Raw genomic sequence first — 20,611 nt, 5'->3', positions numbered from 1 at the left:
CAAATCTTTCCAGGTTTTTAAACAACATTTGTTAAAGTCGAAATGGCACATGAACCTAAACTCAAGTTCAGATACACTAATTACTTAGGCAAAATATTGTAATGTTTTTGTAGTGAGATTGCTCTCACTTTTCCACAGTGCTCCTGACATTTGACAGGTAAAGAAATGCAGGCATGAAATCTGAATATTTTAATCGCTTCCCCTGTCTCTAAGTAGTCTGTAAAACAATCTGCATCCCATTTACATTTGTAATATTTTTCCATTCAAAAAGCCAACGGCTGAAGCTATTTAAAGGGTTTTTCCCTCCCTGACAACTGACTTGCTTAACATGCAACAAAAACCTTTGATTAAAAATAACTCTCGAGATTTCCCTGATATATCTCAAAACAGAAGGTGCCACGGAAATATAAAAATCAAACATGCTACAAAAATGTTTGGGTTATTATTATTTTGATCCATAATTAATAGACATTACAAACAGGTGCTTTTTCATCCTTACAGGAAAAGACGAACATTTCTAAATAAAATGCTTTCATAAAACAATAATTTTTAAAAAATATATAAAAAGGTACATGAAGTTACCTGCTGGCTGCTTTTAGTTAACCTGGTTAAAATGACAAAAAGGACCAGATTATCTCCCCTCCCCAGCCCCGCCACCCTACCCACTACTTAGCTCAATATCAGGAACTATTTTAAATGTGCACATATCATTTATATGAAAATGGAGGGGCAGCTTTTTTTTTACACGTTGAGAAGTAGGGCAGTCTTAGTGTCCTCTCGTGCTCTACTAACAGTTAAATGATGATGTGATTACCAATACAAAGCATGGTTTTCTCATAAACAAGTAACGAATCTTACTAGGCCACAATCTTAACTTAAGTCAACAGTGTGATATAGCAGGGGAGGAAACACTAATGCTATTCTAGGCTGCATCAACAGAAGTACAGTGTCCTGATTAAGGGAAGTAATAGTCCCACCCTATTCTACCTTGGGTTTGACCAAGCTGCGGGAGGTGGTGGAGGACAGGGGTGCCTGGTGTGCTCTGGTCCATGGGGTCACGAAGAGTCGGACACAACTAAACGACTAAACAACAACAACATTCTACCTTGATGAGACCACACCTGGTGTACTTTGTCCGTTTCTGGGCACTACAATTTAAGAAGGCTATTGACAAGCTGGAACATGTGCAGAGGAGGGCAACCAAGATGATCAAGGGTCTGGAAACCAAGCCTTATGAGGAACAGTTGAGGGAACTGGGTATGCTTAGCCTGGTAAAGAGGAGACTGAGAGGAGATATGACAGCCATCTTCAAATATCTAATGGAGGTTGAGTCAAACTTGTTTTATCCTGCTAGGACCCAAATCAATGGATTCAAATGACAAGAGATTCCAATTAAACATCAAGGAGAACTTTCTGACAGCAAGAGCTCCTTGCCAGTGGAGCAGATTCCCACAGGAGCTTGTGCTCTCTTCCTCTTTTGGAGTTTTGAGGCAGAGGTTGGATGGCAACCTGTCATGTATGATCTAGCTGAGAGTCTTGCATTGCAGAAGGTAAACTAGACCACTTTTGGGGTCCCTTCCAACTCTACAATTCCCTGGTTCTATAAAAGTGCAGTGTAGCCTCAATAAGCCCATATCAAGCACAAAGAAACAAGATTCAGAAACGAGGTCAGGAAACAGCTCAAAGTCACAGGGAATTCAACAAGGCGGGGGAAGTTGACACAGGAACCAGCGTTGGGTTGTTTCCAACAGCAACTGTAAGGCCCAAGAGGGAGAACTTATATTCTACTCTGCCCTCCTAAAACCACACCCTAACCACAACCACAGTCAACAGACAAGTCTCGGGAATTTCTTACTCAGGAGTAGACCTACTCCTCTCGGTCTGCAGAGATATATTGTGTCATTGCTCTTTGGCCTGGGCCCAAAGTTTTGGAGCTGGCACTCTCGAGGACTGGTTGTGTGTGGCTCCACCTCTTCTTCCGACAGTTTCAGAGGTTCTTCATAAATTATCAACCCAGAGGATCCCTCAAGGGGATCCTCACATTGGCTCTGCCTGTTCCTTAAGGTCATTGACCTGTGGTGTTTCTGGCTCACCTTCTGAGGACTCAGAACAAAGTCAGGCCAAGGCATGATAAGAATTTTGTATTTATTGACTTATTGCATTTATACCCAATCTTTCCTCCAAGGTCTCTACCCTATCCCTGGTGCCATTTTGTCTTTGTAGCAGTCCTGTAGTTGTGGTCAGGCCAGGGAAAGATATTCTGGCCACTACATCACACTGGCACCTTGTCAAGTTGCTTTCAGGCCCAAGTGAAGATTGAGGGGTCTGTAGTGGTATTTGTATTTAAACAATTTATGTGCCGCTTAACTACAACCATGTCTAAGTAGTGTGTAGAAAATGACATTCAGAAACGGGAAATTTCGTTAAAACTATAACATCAAACTACAGTTAAAATGCCTGTTGGAACGGGAGGAGTCTGTAATAAGTGCTGGAAGTTCTACAGGGAAGGGGTCTGTCTGAACTCAACTGGAAGTTCCACAAAATGGGGCCCACAATCCTGAATGCTTGGTCCTTGGTGGATATGATCCATGCATCTGAGCCAGGGAGGCACTAACAGTGACTCCAGGGGATATAAGGGATTAGGCCCTCCCTCGGGGAATCCTGAACCTAAATTGTTAAAGGTCTTGTAAATGAATACAAGAACCTTGAACTTGGTAGCGTATTGCCAGCCAGTGTAAGCTTTTGAGCACCAGTGGGGATAGTCTGTCCCCCTTATTCTAGTAGCTACAGGATTTTGCAACATCTGGATTAGGCCCAAGGATAGCGCATTGCAATAATGCAAATGGATGCCTATTTGGTTTTGCAGAAGCAAGGCAGGGGTCTTGGTTTTGTTTCCAGCCATCTTCCTTTGGGATTGGGTTACCAGAGCAAGAATGAGTTCATCATGAGAACAGGGATAATTGTAAGCTTCCAGACAGATTCTTGCAGAACCCATCCACACAACTGCACAAATGGGATCAGCTGGAATTCTAGACGCCGTTTATCACCTGGGCAGTGACTTCATTGGAGCTAGGATCCTACACTATAGTTCAAGGACAGGGAACCTTTTTGAGGCTGAGGGCCACATTCCCTTATGCTCAACCTTCCAAGGGCCACCTACCAGTGGTGGGCAGGTCCAGATTCAAAAGTGGACAGAGCAATGGGTGTGACTCTTACCTTTGTACAAGAGGTTACACTACAGCCATGCAAAATTGAAAGGTTTCAATAACTCATATATCCCCATTCTTTTTCAGCAACCAAAGGGCATTGTCACAGTTCAATTTTAGCAAGGCAAAAGCATTTAAGGAGAGTGTGGCCTGAGGGCCAAATAAAGAAGCCTAGAGGGTGGTATTTGGCCCCCAGATCCAAGGCTCCCACCCTCCACTTTAGCCTATTGAGACGCCTTTACAAGCCTCCTTCCCTCTCTACTGTTTACCTGAGTTGAGTCACGACATGAATTTCAATCATTCCACTTGTCTGTGATGTGCCAGTCCATTCAACACAGAGAGACACACCAAAAACAAACAACTCTGTGGTGGCTTCACTATCCCAGTAATTGTTAAAGGAGGGTCACCTGCAAGTTGGAGGAGGCTTTTAGTCACTCCATGGAGCATCTATCACCATGTCACTCATGTGTTTCTTCAGCAGCTTTGTAACAAGAAAATGCAGGCAGGTTTCTACTTCATGGAGAAGAGAGCCATGGGGATTACTGAGCTCCTTCTAACTTTTCAACATAAATGAGATTTTCCTGCTAGTGAATACATGCATGAATCCTCTCTTTTAAAAAATCCCACCAACAACTATGTTTTAGTCGAGATGTGCTGGTGAAGTGCTGTAGCTTCACAGGAAGCAGACATAAGCAAATGCTCTGGTTTAGCACAACATCAATTTGTAGATGTCAAGCTTTTTTATGAAGACAAAAAAGGGCAGCTAGTATGATTTAACTGACAGCTTGAACTGAATGTGCTGGCTGCTCAGAAATGATGCCACCAAAGTTATCTAAGCATTTGTTCTATATCAATGTTTGGGGAGGTCTGGAGTTGTGCCCTTTTGTGCCCTATGCAGACTTTCCTGGAAGTAAGCACGATACATCAATTGCACAGGGGCAAGGGGTCTAGTACCATGATACATAGGCTGCCTTCACATGGCAGTTTATTCTGTTTTTCTGACATTTCACATGGTGCAAAAGCCACTTCCAGGAATATAGCGGGATATACGGTAGTTCAAATTTCACGCTCATTCCTTGTTATTTGCAAACTTTTTTTTCTGAGAGCAAGTAATGCATTCTGCTATATTTTCAGATGTGAATTTTACACCTTGTGAAACCCAAATATAAAGCAAAAATTAACAGTTAGGAAAACATCAGGAAAACAGAATAAATTGCTGTGTGAATGCAGCCATAGTGGGACTTACTTTTGTGTAAACATGGACAGGATTGCAAAGTAAGATTACTATCCTATGCACAGTTTCCCATGAGTAATTCTGAACCAAGTGGCACTTACTTATGAGTAGGGATAGGGCAGAAATTTGATTTAGTCTGCATTTAAAGGCAAACTTTAATCAAAACACAGCCATTCTTCAAAAATTCACACTTCTCCAAATTTTGAAGTGCAGTTCTTCAGCTATGTACGAAAAAGCACATTTTGCTGAAAATAATATTAAAATGAATTATATTTGGGGAAATTGCTCTGCAAAAATGTGTATATTGGACAAAACTGCATACAGAAATGGGTCCATCAGGAGAAATCTGCACACACAAAAATCACAAATTGATGTGGAAATTTGGAGAACTGAATTTAAGATTGGGAAAATGAAGAACAGAGAGGAACTGAAACTAACATATTCACCCACCAGTGAAACTAGATCAGCCTCACTTTGCTAGCCATAGTCTTTGACATCTACAAGAAGCATAGATCTTGTTCTGTTTCTGAATTGTAATTCAGGAAAGCATATAAGGTTGCATTTATGTTTACATCTGCATGGAATAGCACCACGTCACACCAAGTGGCCTCTCAGCCTTCTTATCACGTCTCTCTGGCAATGGAGAGCATTAGAAATCAGAGGGTGGATGTGATGTCATTCATTCCCATCAAGCATTGTCTTAAATATCTTGCCTGATATGCCCTCTAGTTCTTTTTATCTAAGTACAGCCATATAACAGCTCCCTGTTCACCTTTTACGCACAATTCATGGCTGTATTTATTTCTCTGAAATCCTTTTCTCAGCAATCTCTTTGATGAAAAGACCTTATGGCACATGGGCAAGCACTGTACTAAATCAAGGTTCCTTTGGAACTGGAATCTGAAGACTGAAATAAAACCTGCTAAAAGTCCCTTTTAAAAGAGGATGGAGGCCGTCATAAACCTCTATACATAATGCATTCGGGTCTCTTATTTACAATTCAGCTTTGAAAAGAAGTGCTATCTTGCAGACAATGAAATATTGATTTCGATGCAATGAACTCCAAAAATGGGTTGGGGAGAGGTTTGCCTCTGGATTTTAGGTTCTACCTTCTGTACCATTGCGGATTGGACCCCAAACTCCCCAAGCCCACTCCAGTTTGGATCTGTAATTGCCAGAATTCCTGCCTCAGCTTTCCATCGAGGCTGACCAAAGAACATGAAAATGGGAGGCAGGCAGGGCTTCAGTAGAATGGAGCACACCAATCAAATAAATTAAAAGAAGTTATATAGCTGCACACTATGCATTAAGTGTAGCATGTAGTTTGACCCTGATTTGACCATGCTTCTTGTATAATTTTTTATTCCACCTTGCTTCTCCAGGTCTCCACCCTGCCTTGTGCGTCAAGCAGGCATCCGTATTGACGCCTTTGAAACATTCCCCTTTAGGATGAAAGATGGGACCCTGAGTCACATCTCCTTGTTCCAGCTTCTCATAACCTACAAGCCCAAACATAGCAAGGCTGCTACCTATGATCATGTGTGTTGTTTTTCCCCTGCCTCATCATATAATTTACTGACACATGAGGATCAGGCACTGCAGGCTGGTTAGGATGCTGCAGCAGTTGAAGCAAACATGCCACTCCTATTGTTGCCAATCTGTAGGGCTATATAGACCCATTGCAATCCCAAGCATACTTTGTAGTTTCCAATGGGATCAAAGGAACAAATATCTGAGTAAGCCTGGTTAGGATACATCTGTCAATGCCATGGCGCATTGTAAGGAAGGAAAAGGAGAGATAAGCATGAAGAATACTTTTGTTATTTGCTCCAAACCTCAGCTTTAAAACAGATTTAGATTTTTCATTCTCTCCTTCAATACCAGCAGCCTATCCCTACTGATATTTACTTGCTGACAGCCTCATAGGTAATCTGCCCGTTAGATCTATGAGCCACATATTATATTATCCTGACTATGAGACAAAACAACAAAGCACTTGCAATACTAGCTTGTCTTTGAAACACAGGAAAAAGAGGCTGCAATCTTAGGCGCATGCTGTGCCAGTTCATACATTATAGAAATTAGATATTAAGAACAGAAAACAATCCCTGCTGAGTCAGACCAAAGCTCATGAAGTCCAGCATTCTGTTCTCACAGTGGTCAAGCAAAATGCCTATAGTGTTGGTATAGCCACCGTTTTTGGGCCTGGGGGCACATTTGAAATTTAGAGATGCTGAGGGCACTAGTCACAAGGCAAGAGGAGCACCAGGTTCATTCATTTCAAATAAATTGCTTAAAGTGCTATTTGCACATTTCATTTCGTAATTATCTTTCTAGGAGGGCTAGAGACTTATTTTTTTGTATATGACAGCTCTCAGTCTGGAGGCCCTGCCATTGGACACTGTGGGTTGTATAGTGCCTTTGCATGTCAGGTTGGCAACTCCTGGCCTGTGGGAAGACCACAAGCAGTACCTGAGTGTAATGGCACTCTCTCTCTTGTGCTTCCAAACAACTGGTATCTAGAGGCATACTGCCTTTGATATTGGCTGGAGAACATTGTGGATAGTAGCCACTGATAGCTTTACACACCATTAATTTGCCTAAACCTCTTGCTCATTCCAAGCTGGCGACCATCACTGCCTCTTATGGGAGAGAATTCCAAAGTTTAACTATTCGTTTTCTTTTATCCGTCCTGAAGCTTCCAGCATCCATTTTCATTGGCTGAACCTGTATACCTGTTCATACAATGTCATAGCTGTCAACTTACAGATTTGAAAATAAGGGGCCAGCAGCCTTGAAAATAAGGGACCAGCAGCCAAAATAAGGGACCAGCAGCCTCACCTGTTCCAGGCACTCCAGTCTTCCTGTCCTCCTGCGGTCTGGTCAAACTCATGCTGGTAGCTTCGAGAACACTGTCCAACCAACTTTGTAACCAGAGGTTCAACTGAATAGAATCTGAATCACATGCACCACAAGGCCTATGCAGCCTCAACTTAAGATGGCTCCCCGGCCTGGCTTTGCACTGCAAAGTTTGCAGCAGCACGTGCAACAAAATGGCGTCCAGCATTCAAAAAACCCCTCAGCTTGCATTAACTAGCCACACACAAGGCATGCAAGCTCCACCCCCCAGTTGTTCTTAGACTTCTTATTGGGTGAGCAACACAGCCAAGCAACACAGCTGGAGCCTCCCTCCTCCCTGGCCGGCAGGGAGGGAGGGAGAGGAGCTGCTTCCTTTGAAATTTAAGGGACATCATTTAAGGGACATTTAAGTGACATCCATCAATAAGGGACAGCAGCGGGACATGGCGCTGGAATAAGGGACTGTCCCTTCAAATAAGGGACACTTGACAGCTATGTACAATGTACATGTTTTTTTTAAAAAAGATGAACAGTGTACAGTATGCCCAATTTCTGTAACACGTACACTGTCAGATATAAGTAATTTCTAGAAACCAATGAGACCTACATACAAGTAATGAATGGGTGCCCATCCATATCTGAAATCTTAAGCAGGAAGAACTTTAGTTGAAATGAGAACCACTGATTACAAAATCAACTCTTTAGGAAAAGCCCAATGAACTCTAGGACTGTAATACGAAGTCCATTTACTTGGAAATATACTCTACTGAATCAATCAGACTTTCATCCAGGCTAATTTAGAATCCAAGTGCCAGTATAAAGTAATGGCAGGATAAGGTCATGCTGATGGAGCTTGGAACACATCCACCCAGTAAATGTTTGGGTGGAAGCTCCCAAAATTGAATGTTCTGTCTAAATGGAAAACATGATGAAAAATTAATGTGACGAGAGGAAAACAGGGGTGTGTGTTTACTGACTCATCCAAAAAAATGACACTCCTTCAGAGTAAGAATGACTATGAGCACAGCGAAACAGGGAGATGTATTAGTGACATCCAAAAACACGACACTTGGGTATACAAATTCTATGGTTGAATCGTGGCCACCCCTATACCCGCCTGAGCTTAAGCTGGAGTAGGAACATGCTGCTCTCTCCCACCAGCAACATCAAATACACAGTAAAAGCAGTGAGAGAAATGAGATGATACAGCAGCAGAAACAGGGACTCTCACAGCATCCTTACAACTCTTTTGCAATCATGACATAACTGCAGCAGAAGCCTCCCAACAGCCATGCACAGAAGGCACCGATCAACGTGTGGTTGAATGTGGGAAGGCTCAGGGGATGGTGCATAAATTATTCCAGACACGTTCCCACAAAGTGGATGAGTAGAGAGTCAGGAAGTGCCCACAGCACAGCTAAAACCACAGGCTAGTGAGCAGGGAAACAACAGCCCATGCCGTCACAAGTTCCAGGGTTCCCTGGCAAACCCAATACAGATAGCAGCTAGTAACCACCCTGCTGCCAGGGAAAAGGCAAGGACCATTTGGGAAGGATGTGCAGTTGCACTCCAATGCAACCAGGCAGTAATTAGGAAGCAGCACATCAAACCTGTAAGCCACAGCTCCTCCCAGAAGAAGGGCTCAAGCCCTGTAAGGTTACAAACACTTCCACACAAACAGTGCTGAATATACTGCACGCACCATTTCTGTACTGGTGTCTGTGTGGTAGAACAAGCACCAGGTTATTACTTTGGGGTTCGCTTAGACATTTGAAAGGCATTACATTAGTTGGTGGCTGCTTTTTGGCTTTGGTTGTTGTTTCTTTAATTTCCACCTTCATGGGATAGATTATTATGTTTTGGTTTATATGGCATTTTGTTGTTGTTGTACACTGAGCTGGGATCCATCTGGATGAAGAGTGGTTTAGACATTTAAATAAATAAACAAGAACAATCCAAATTCATACTATATATTTAAATGGTTTAACAGTGGTACCTCGGGTTAAGAACTTAATTCGTTCTGGAGGTCCGTTCTTAACCTGAAATTGTTCTTAACCTGTGGTACCACTTTAGCTACTGGGGCCTTCTTCTGCCGCCGCCGCACGGTTTCTGTTCTCATCCTGAAGCAAAGTTCTTAACCCAAGGTACTATTTCTTGGTTAGCAGAGTCTGTAACCTGAAGCGTCTGTAACCTGAAGTGTCTGTAACCCGAGGTACCACTGTATAGCTGATGGCTTCCCCAAAGAATCCTGGGAACTGTAGTTTAGCCCCTCACAGAGATACGATTCCCAGGACTTGTAAATAACTATAGTTCCCAGGACGCTGTAGGGGAAGTCATGTGCTTTTAAATGTATGGTGTGGCTGTGAGGGTCAAAGGAGCTTCCTACAGAAGGCCAAATGCACCCTTCAACACCAAGCTCACAGGAGGTAGCACCATGACCTAGGTTGGGAACCTCATTAGGAAGGAGAAAAACAATGGAAAACCATTATTATGGGTCTGAGTGGTACCCCTGCAGGATTCACAACCTCGCTACAGAAGGCAAGCCCAACTTTTGACCCCTCTAAAGTTTAGCTGTAAATCATCTGCTTTTCATGCAGAACGTCCCAAGTCCAATCCCCGGCATCTCCAGGTAGGGGTGGGAGAGGCTCCCATCTAAAATCTTGGGGAGCCACTGCCAACCAGTGTAGACAATACTGAGCCGAATGGACCAATAGTCTGACCCAGCATTAGGCTGGTTTGCTATGTTCCTACGGCAGACTAGAACTGTCCGCAGATCAACACACGAACCAATCACAGAAGCAGATGAAAAGGAAACTCACGGTGGGAATACTACATCCACTTTTAGTTGCAGCAAGTCCTGTTCACTGAGATTTTTCAAGTAAGCATGGATTATTTGGGGGGGAGGACAGAGTTTGCCAACCTTTTGGGTTCCATGGGCAGCTTTGGACACCACACACACACACTGCAACCAAGCACACAGCACAACCTAGTCTATTGGCTAGTATAGAATGCTTATTTCAAGCCGAATTTCAGCAGTGGAGGGGCAGGGGGCAGTGACTCTGTGGATGCTCAAGAAGGCCTCTGCGGGCATCATGTTGGTTCTGAAGCAGCAGTTTCAGCTTTAAAAGGACAAAAAAAATTGCTATAAATTATATCTATTCTAATAAATTATATCTATTCTAATAACTCTTTCAGAACTCCCATGAAGTTTCTGTGCTTTACTTGACAATACAGTGGTACCTCGGGTTACATATGCTTCAGGTTACAGACTCCGCTAACCCAGAAATAGTACCTTGGGTTAAGAACTTTGCTTCAGGATGAGAACAGAAATCGTGCTCCGGCGGTGCGGTGACAGCAGGAGGCCCCATTAGCTGAAGTGGTGCTTCAGGTTAAGAACAGTTTCAGGTTAAGAATGGACCTCCAGAGCGAATTAAGTACTTAACCCGAGGTACCACTGTATATACCAACGCAACCCTGCATTTACACACAGTCCTCAGCAATATGCAATTAACTGTAGTTTTATGCAGTAGTGGATAAAGTGCAAAATATTTAGTATGAAGTCCTAGTGATTGTTGTATCTTGCTTATCATGTTGGTTGCACCTCTATTCAGGGGTAAAGATGAATGCTCTGTTCAATTTAAAGTGTAAGTCAGCAAATAACATAGTACTGTTTTCTCTAAAAATCAGGATACTAATTACAAAAATAATAGTGATGCTAAGCATCAGTGCTTAACATTCAGCAAAGGACAGCAATGCAATGAATTAAAATAAATTAAAAATGAAATTGGAGGACATTTCTTTCTATTTCATTCCCGCCACTCCTAAAAAAAGTCTTAACAACAGCACAATATTGTGGGGGAAAAGCACATCATAAGATTGGCAGCCTGCAGTCTACAGAGAGGCGAGAGTGAAGAAATACATATTGCTTTTAACAGACAGTGAAATGTGGGGTGAGCTAGAGGTGATGTTGCAGGAGGGGAATTCAGAAAGAGAAAAGGTATGAGTCATGAAAGAATTTAGTGGGCTAGACTTCATGACAAGAATGTCAACATGGAAGAACATGGAAGGAAAAAAGGAGGCCAAAAAAAGAAAAAAGGAAAAAGGAAGTGCAGTGAGCATATGTCAAGATATATTAGGAGGCAAGTAAAGGAATCACAGTGGCTCCTTTTGGCAGGCAGAGGAAAGCAAAAGTCTCTCCAGTACAAAAATCAGGCCAAGCCTCTGCTGTGTTTTTTAATGGAAACGTCTACCAAATGTCTATCTGAGACTCAAAATCTACACATTTAGGAGCAGGAGATAGAAGAGACAACAGGGATAAACTAAGACCACATGCTCTAGGAATTCATTGAACAGCCCAGGAACAGATAAGAGACACCTCAGAAATGAAACGGGAAGAAATGACAACATGCTGACATTTTCTTCTCTCTAAACCCTGCTGTACCTATACTTGCCAACTGAAGACAACATTCCATGGATCTAATGAAGTGAGCATGGGCACACAAAAGCCTGTGCCGCAATAAATTTGCTAGTATAATGTCTTTAGGGTGTCACAAGATCCTTTGCAGGTTTTACTGGTTTTATTTATAAAAATACTTGTGCGCCACAATCTCATACAAAATGTCAACCGTTATATATACAAAATACACAACCACAAAATATATATTGAAGCAGATCACCACCTAGTATTACAGAAAGTATTTTTTTTTTTATCTTAACTGTCTTCATAAGCAAGGATGCAAGGAAAAGTCTTCAGTGAATGTTTAAAGGTCAATATAGAAGACACCTGCTGAATCTCTATTGGAAGAGTGTTCCACAGAGCTGGGGCAATGACACTAAAGCCTCCATTTAATGTTGAACCAGCAACATGTATTTTTTCAAAAAAAATAATCTTATTTTCTTTGCATTGATCCTCTGCCATGCCTAACCTGCAGTCCCACGCTCAGATTCTGTATTGTATAGAGACAAAGGCTGCAGCAATCTGTTCTATGTGTATACAGAATTCCATTCATTTCATTTCATTTGAGGGAGGCAAAATGCTCCTGTTCCTTGGTGCATGAGGACTGCCTCTTTCTGTTGAGATAAATGGGATCCTCAACACGTGAAACATGTGATCTTTATGTGCACCAGTCACCCGAGCATGCAGGGAACTCAAAGTTCAGTTTGAAATCTATTTCTCCTCTAGCCTAAAGAACAGATGTGTGTAGTGCATCTCTCAATCAGCTGCCGCACACAGCTCTTCTCCTTATTCCTTAAGTCTTTCAATTTGCAACAAGGAAAGGCAGGAAGCCTGAATTAGTGAAATGTGCTGATTGTTCACGTTCAGTTGCTGTGGTGCCAGGTGGAAGGCTGAACCCCCAAGAGTCGACATGTTCATAACAGCCTAAGGCTAAGTGCAGAAAAGGGAGTACATATGATGTAACTGATGCTTGGGAAGGGAAGACTTTAATATTCTAACCTTATTTCTGTGTCATAGACTTTCTGTACCTGGACAGTTTACTGTGCATCAGTAATTTTCCTCTCTGTAAAATGAGGACAATAATATTTTACTCTCCTGAGACTGAATTTATTAATACTTGCAGAACTATTTGAGCTCCACAAAAGGGAGGCTGTATTGAAGTGCAAATTAAAATATTATCTTAACAAAAGAAGCCATCATTAGAATCAATGGAAGTTAAAATGAAACTAGACAAACTTCCCAATCATTTATTAGCATGTTGAAATGATTATAATCCCCATGTCAAGACAGGGGAAACAATAATAAATAATGAAGAAAAAAGGCACTAATTGGTAAACAGAATACTGAAATCAGCTGCTTAGAAAAACAAGTCTGAATCTAGCTGTTGGCAATTGCTTGCTTGTGTTATATGAAAATGAATCAAATTCAAAGTAAGGCAATCACATCACATATTTGTTAGCAAATTTAGCAAACAATGGAAAAGGGAAAAGAAAGGCAGACAGTTGTGTTTCTTTAGCTTCATAATCTTTCTAAATCTTGCCCTGAGTATTCCAATAGCCACACCAAAATTCTCCATCCTTAAATCAATGCACCACCTGTTCATCCTGGCCTTTCTAACAAAACTGTTGTCACATCTGCAATCATTATGATACCTGCACTTCCACATCATTTAGACATTTTTGTGCCAACACAGCTGTATCTTAACAAGTTAACCCTTTAATGCCAAGCCAGTTCCTGCAATCTCACCAGCCCTTACCAGGTATAGCTTTGAGTGAAACAGACATGCTGTTCTTAAGACTACAAATCCTATAGTTTATTATCCCCTCAAGCAAAATAATGCATGAAAGCTTCTTGAGCCTAATTTCAGTGAATCAAACAACTGGCAATATTGACAGAAGAGGAGAGTGAACTAAATAGGCTGAAATTTGAACAGGCAAATTAACTTTCTACAGAAAGCAAGAACCCCCCTGGTTGGATCAGGATTGAAAACTGAATTGGAGAACAAGATTTTCTTTTCCAGGTTTTGTAGATTATAACACCCTTTATCACCATGACTGAAAGTGAGGCACATGTCTTGGGATGAGAAATTGGTTTCAGTCATTGCTGTACCAAACCAAATCCCTTCATCTAGTTAATTAGAAAACAAACAAATATGCAGTCATATTTGGCACCAGGCTAGCAAAGGGTGCACTAAGGTATGTATTATAAACAGGATGTGTTTGGCCACTAAAAATGGATGTGTTTGAAGCAGTAAGAGCCTGGTGAAGCTTCAGCATCCTCAAGGACACTACTACCTGAAAGCAACCACAAGTCCTGAAATTAATTACTTCATATGAAGTTAATTTAATTGCATTGCTAGGGCAGATTAATTTTCTCCTTATTAACCAAAAGACAAAGAGGAAGAAGAAATTATTAAATATAATTTTGACATGCAAGGAAACATGCTGAATCTCCCTACCTGAGCTTCTCAGTGTAGCCAGTGGACTTGACACATCACCTGCAAAAAATAAATAGTACATTACATTACTTTATTTTTATTTATTTCATAAAATTAATATGAGTGATTGTAAACACAAACAAACAAAACTTCCCATTGGTCCTCCCAAGATGCTCAGGGTGGTTAGTCTCCCTCTTGATTTTATCCTGAAAGGAACACTGTGAAGTAGATGAGACTGAGGTATGGGGACTAGCAGAATGTCACCCAATGAACTTCATGGCAAAATTAGGATTTGAAACCTGATCTTCTAGGTCCTAGTTTGGATCTAACCACTACATGACTCGGCTGGCTTTCAAGCGTGTCAACATCAATAACATCTTTTTCAAAAAGTTCAGAATATTTGTTCGGAACAAGTTTGTGTGGTAGCCCCTAGTTTATAAAAAAGGCTTATAAATGTATTCACTAAACGTCTTGCTGAGGGAGGTTGTACCAAGAAACAGAAAACGCTTGCACCACTACCTCCCAAAGTTCCATGGAAGAACAAGGGCTGCAATGACAGCAGGCACCCAATGTTGCATTGGTGAATTGTTCTGTTGAGACTCTCTGAACTATTGTCATTTATCTTCTTTCTAATTTCCTAAGTATTTAAAGTCTGTAAACAGACCCTCCCCTATTTACAGTGCAATCTGAAGTGTGTTTATTCAGAAGTAAGTCCAACTGGGTTCAATGGTACTTGCTCTCAGGAAAGTATTATAGGATTGTAACATTAATCTTCTTTTTTTGGGGGGGGGAGTGGGGTTAAATGGATCTGTTCAGCCTGTGTTCATAGGGTTTGCTTTGTAAAATTCTTCAGTATCTTTGCAACTCTCCTCAGATGCCCAGAACTAAAAATAGGCAGCTAAATGAGGTCATACCAGTGCTGAGTAGATCTGTACAATAATTTATTGAGTCTTAGAAAACAGTGTTCCAGTTGAATCCACCAAAGATGTCAGTGGCCTTTTAAGCTATAGCATCACATCTACAGTGAGATCCAGTTCACTGTTTGCAAAGCTAGTGAGCCTGTGTTCCTGCAGCCCTGGTAGAGATACAAGCCCTAAATCTTCTACAGAAAAGTGACCTAAATGGCTTATGAGATTCGTAATGGGATATGTCAACTTCAGGTTACAATAGTTCACCAGTTCAGCTAAGGCACCAGTGTGCTATTACAATACTATTTAAAAATGATTCAGCAGCAAATATAAACAAAAAACACCCCACCTACATTGTTTGTAGTTTGTAACCAAGTTTCTACATTTGGCAATTCTTCATACTAATGTTTACAGAATGAACACGTGGTCTATTTATTCAAGGTTTTGCATCAAGACACATTCTGAAATTTGTGTAAATAAAGCAGTCCAGCTTGCTTTCTGCTTATTCTTTATGACAAACTTGTCCTGTGGGAGGTTTCTTTCTATCAGCTTGTACAATGCCTATATAGCCAGTTCTAAAATGAAATGCATCGCAGGGGTTGGACTAGATGACTAGAGTTGGATACAACTCTACAATTCCATGACACGAGTTGGCTAAAGGAAGAGGATGAAGAGGATGCATAACATTTTTAAAGTTTTTTTAGGCTGCATTAGCTAAGCCTCTGTTTACAGAATTTTGACAGAGTTTCCAATTGCTGTGTTTACTGATTGATTGCCTACCTTTCACCATGCTGTCTCAAGGCAGGTACACACAGCTAAAAACAAGCAAGCAAGCCATATAATAACACTAAACCATCAATTAAACTGTATCAAACAGCAAGCAAAACCAGCAGGTTTGCATTCTGTTTTCCATATTTTGGCCTAGACACACAATTCTTAAAACAACAAAGAGTCATGTGGCAAGATTCTTTATTGTTTTTGCTGCAACCAACTAACACAACTGGTCCCTCTGCAAATTCTTACTGTGTGTTTGCATCCCATCTTTGCCATATACTTAACCTGCATAAAACTTTTACTTTATTAATAGCAACCTCGTACTTGGTGTCACTCCAGAATGCCAAGAAACCAAAAATAAGTGCAGTTTTGAAAGTTTCAGTCCATCATTCAAAAGGTGTCCAATTGTATCCACAGACACCACTGATCTCAGGAACAGTACTGCAAAATTTGGGTTGCCATATTTCAAAAAGTGGAAATCGGCACACACAAAATGTTGAGCTTTTCTAGTTTTGCCCCAAGTTATGGAGCTTTTTTGCTTATGGATTTTCCCAGACATTTCAGCTATTTCTACCCAGGCGCTGTTTACAAGGGCTAAATGTCTAGGAAATTCCAGACGTTTAGCAACCCTCGGTTACGTTATCTTACGAGGTGTCAAAATGTACAGAAAACAGCTTTCGAAAATATTTAGTAGATTGGTAACCAATGGATTGCTTCCCAAATATATCATAAATTGAAAACAATACCAAGTTAGGGTTTGGACAGTTAGCCTAGATAGCTAGTTTAAGGCTGCAGTCCTAAACCTGCTTCTTTGTGACTAAGCCCAACCATGTAGCTTTACAACGTTAAGGACAAGCCAGGCCTGTGATCAACACATGGCATCCCTGTCCGGGGCTTTGTGCCATAGCAAGGCCCATGACTTGCTGAAGCCAGCCCTTTGGTCCACTTTCAAACCATTTCCTCCCCAGTGGTCAGTGGCACAATCAGGAGCCCCAAATTTAATTTCCCCAATGCAGTGTTTCTCTACTTTACCAAGGGCATCATGGGAAATTTATATGGCAGCCGCCGAACTGCCACTAGGGATACCCAACGCTGACTAGAATAATGTTTCTACTGCTGCAACTAGGTTAGCCTGTTGGATCATTTGCCTCTGGTGTCAAACTAAGCTGAGCAGTCTTGGATAGCATGCACCTTGACCTGAGCAGGGTGGGGAAACACCAGTTCCTGCTCCATCTTAGGCAACAAAAGGTATTGGGCCAAACCTTTACATGATGTCAGACAGCTACTAATGCCAAACCTGATTTTTTTAAAGCTATACAACAGAGGCTGAGGGTAACACACAGCTCTGGATATGGCAAAGGCAGATAATCTCCCATAACAAGTGGGACCTACAGCAAAATATTGCAATGTAATCTCACCTCCTAATAGGAGTGGTCCTGTTTAAGATTTTATATATATAGAATACATATTGGGTTGAGATGACAACGTATCTTAGCACAGCATTATCTATTGAATGAATAGATAGATAGATAGATAGATGATAGATTTTCAATAGATAATGCTGTGCTGATACAATTGTCATGGACTGCTGAGTAAAATTACAGTGAGAGAAACTGAATCAGGAATAATTTGATGTGCACTGCAATACAATCATATTTACTTGAAAGCAAGTCCCATTATACTCTGGGGCTTACTCAATAGTAAGTGTGCTTATTAAGACTGCAGCCTTAGCCAAGTATTGTCTTTAGACGAAGCCTGTGAAGATTTATACTTTTATAATCTATCTCAATATTCAATAATCTGTACTCTCAATAAACTCATGTAAAGATGATCACCTGCAATATCTGGGGTATTTGTACTCTGTGGAGAACTTTACAGCAGCTTAAACCTTTTATGGAGAGATACACAGCAATTTTTACAGACAGCAGAAATAGCTCCCATTGCTGGCAGAGCTCAGCCAGATTTGGAAAACAAATTAAGATTTTGCTTTTCAGATGTGTCAAGCTGAAGCTCTTACAGGGCATATTGTTCTTCACACAAAACTTACTCTGGTTTTAAAATAAAATATAACCTGGAAGGGATTTCCAGGTGTATCAGATACCACAGATTTCTGCAAGGTGCATAAGATTTAAAAGTACAGCACATACTCTACCCCTCTACTAATGCAAGCTAAATATATTACTCCAAAAAACACAGAAGCAACAGAGCAATAATAATAAGTTGGCATAGCTACATTTCTGAAAATAGATTTTTCTAAAATACTGCCTATGAATTATTGGGGAGATTGCTACCAAAATGCCAAGAATAAGTATCAGGTTAATCTACAAAAGAAAAAAAAAGTAGTCTATAATAAAAGAAGTGAGCAATGGTTTAATTTTGCTTCAGCCTGAGCTTGCTGAGTTTTGACGCCACGCTGCTGTATTGTAAAGACTGCAAATATTAAGTTAATGGGGGAGGGATTAGTTGGATCCCCAGGACCATCAGCAGGAAACTGAAGAGTTGTAAGGTTCAATAATATACAGCACAATCCTATACAGAAATAAAACACAGTGATATCAGTAAGGTTTAATCCCAGGTCAAAGTGCTTGCAGCTGGAACCTGTAAAATTTGTTAACTCCATGGCACAGAACCACAATGCTGACCTTGATGCCATAAAAACACTTTCACACTGGCCAGATCCATCTGTAATGCAAGTTGTATCCAATATACAATTGCATCATGGGCAGGGCTGGATTTAGGTTTGATAAGGCCCTAAGCTACTGAAGGTAATGGGGCCCTTTATATGTCCAGCTGTCCTTTGTCAACAACAAATTGTCACTGTTTTTGTGTTGAATATATGCTATATGGTAATTTATGGACCTAATAGGTATCTAAAGCCATTTGCACATAAAAAATATGTATTTTATCAAAGTAATGGTTGAACTGAAATACAATTAAGAAGTACCGGTATATTAATAGTGAAATTATTAAGCTCTAACTGTATGTAGGTTTTATTTTGTTTATGATCTTATATTTTGGAAAATGTACATCCAGTGGTTTTTTTTCCTTTAAATTTTTTTGGGGGCCCCAAAAGCTATAGCTTGTTTAGCTTATATGTAAATCCAGCACTGATCATGGGAGCCGGGTAACTGTTCCTTAGCACAACTTTAACATATACAAATCCAATCTGCCTATTTGCATTACTACAGCACAGATATTTCAAGCACCAAAACAATTTATTGACAAATTGTTACCACCTCACTCAGCAGTTTACAGGTATTTGACCAAAAAATTGTCTCAGATGTAAGTCACACACATAAAAAAGGGACAAGGATGGAAACAGAGGAAGGAACCCACAGCAGTTTTGAATGCTATTCTTTATTATGATGGGTTGCCTTCCTACGATCATAGCATCATAGAATTATAGAGTTGGAAGGGACCCTGAGGATCATCTAGTCCAACCACCTGCAATGCAGAAATATGCAGCTGTCCCGTATCGGGAACGAACCTGCTACCTTGGTGTTACCATTCTAACCAACTGATGCTGTCAATTTTACATCCATGATCAGTATTGGGATGACGGCTTGCAGATGTTTAAAGAACAGAAGTAGAGCACAAGGCCAGATGACCAGATGAAACTTACCACCTGCAAATGTCCTAATATATTATTTGTTCTGGACCTGCATATAAAGCTCACCCTTCTGAGCTGAAAGACAGCCTGTGTAGGAGAATCCTTACTGATGGTTTACACCAGTTCAAGGGGAGTAAAGATCCATTTTGGGCAGCTGCCTTTTTACTATATATGGTAAGACCACATCTTACATGCACATTCAGCTGTACACGCTTGGCAAATTTAAAAAAGGAAAAAAAGAAAAAGGAGCAAACACCTGAGAAAAAGACTTTGGCAATACCACCCGCCATTGAACCCAATGTGTTTTGACTATATGAGATTTTGGCTTTAGGCACGATTTTGGGGCTTACTGTATTCTCCCATAGGCATTGCTGTGTGACAAAAAAAGGTATACATTCGGGAGGCAGATCAAACGCATTATGAGCTAATTTTAAGGTGACTTTACCTTCTTCCTTTGAGACAGAGGCATGCATGCATTCATACATGCAAGCACACCACAAAGAGATCTTGGGCTTTCTGTGACGGCCATCGCCGTTGTGCTAAAGGTATCACGGGGCATTGCTACTCTTTCCCACGTTGCAATTCTTGATCACACCTTTTACCGCTGGATTTGCTCCTGTGCCAGTCCAAAGACGAGCAGAGAGAGACAGAGAGAGCAAGCAAACCCACACTGATCCTCGTTTCCACCTTGCCAAAGCCAGGAGCCAAGCAAGCAAGCCTCGTATTTGCATAGCTTCTGCTGGGTTTGCTCTTCGAAAGCTACCTCCGGATGGGGACGAATCAATCTCTCTCACACACACACACACTCACACCCACCCACACGAAAAGCCGCCTCTAAAGTCAACCTGAAGCAACCCTTCGGGCTGTAAAGCAGCCACGTGGAGCCTTTGCTTCTGGGGGTGGCGGCGGCGGCGGCCGTGGCGACTTCCTGCTTCATTTTAGCAAGCTGGGCTGAACATTAGCAAGGAAGAAGAGAGCGGTGGAAAAAAGGGGGGGGGGAGTGAAGACTCAACACGGGAGATACAAAGAGAACAGGAAAAACCAGAAAGCGGGGCGTGTTGGAGGGGGAGAGGAAAAAGAGGTTCTTTTAAAAAAAGAAAAAGTTTCTTTGGGGGGGTTTGCAAGGA

General features: G+C 41.3%; 1 long non-coding RNA gene across 2 annotated transcripts in view; it reads right to left on the bottom strand.

The window, feature by feature from the left end:
• The window catches only part of LOC310852536, an 84,198-nt gene extending 64,099 nt beyond the window's left edge, over positions 1-20,099 (bottom strand). For both annotated transcript variants that reach the window (XR_014568226.1, XR_014568227.1), the window contains exons 1-2: positions 19,980-20,099; positions 14,214-14,252 (exon numbers count right to left, since the gene is read on the bottom strand). This is a non-coding gene — a long non-coding RNA (uncharacterized lncRNA). The remainder of the gene's footprint in view (positions 1-14,213; positions 14,253-19,979) is intronic.
• Positions 20,100-20,611: the final 512 nt, after the last annotated feature.

Source organism: Podarcis gaigeae, assembly GCF_964106915.1.
Source record: "Podarcis gaigeae genome assembly, chromosome: 9".
In the NCBI taxonomy this organism is placed as follows: domain Eukaryota; kingdom Metazoa; phylum Chordata; class Lepidosauria; order Squamata; family Lacertidae; genus Podarcis; species Podarcis gaigeae.
This window is presented reverse-complemented; position numbering and strand designations above follow the sequence as displayed.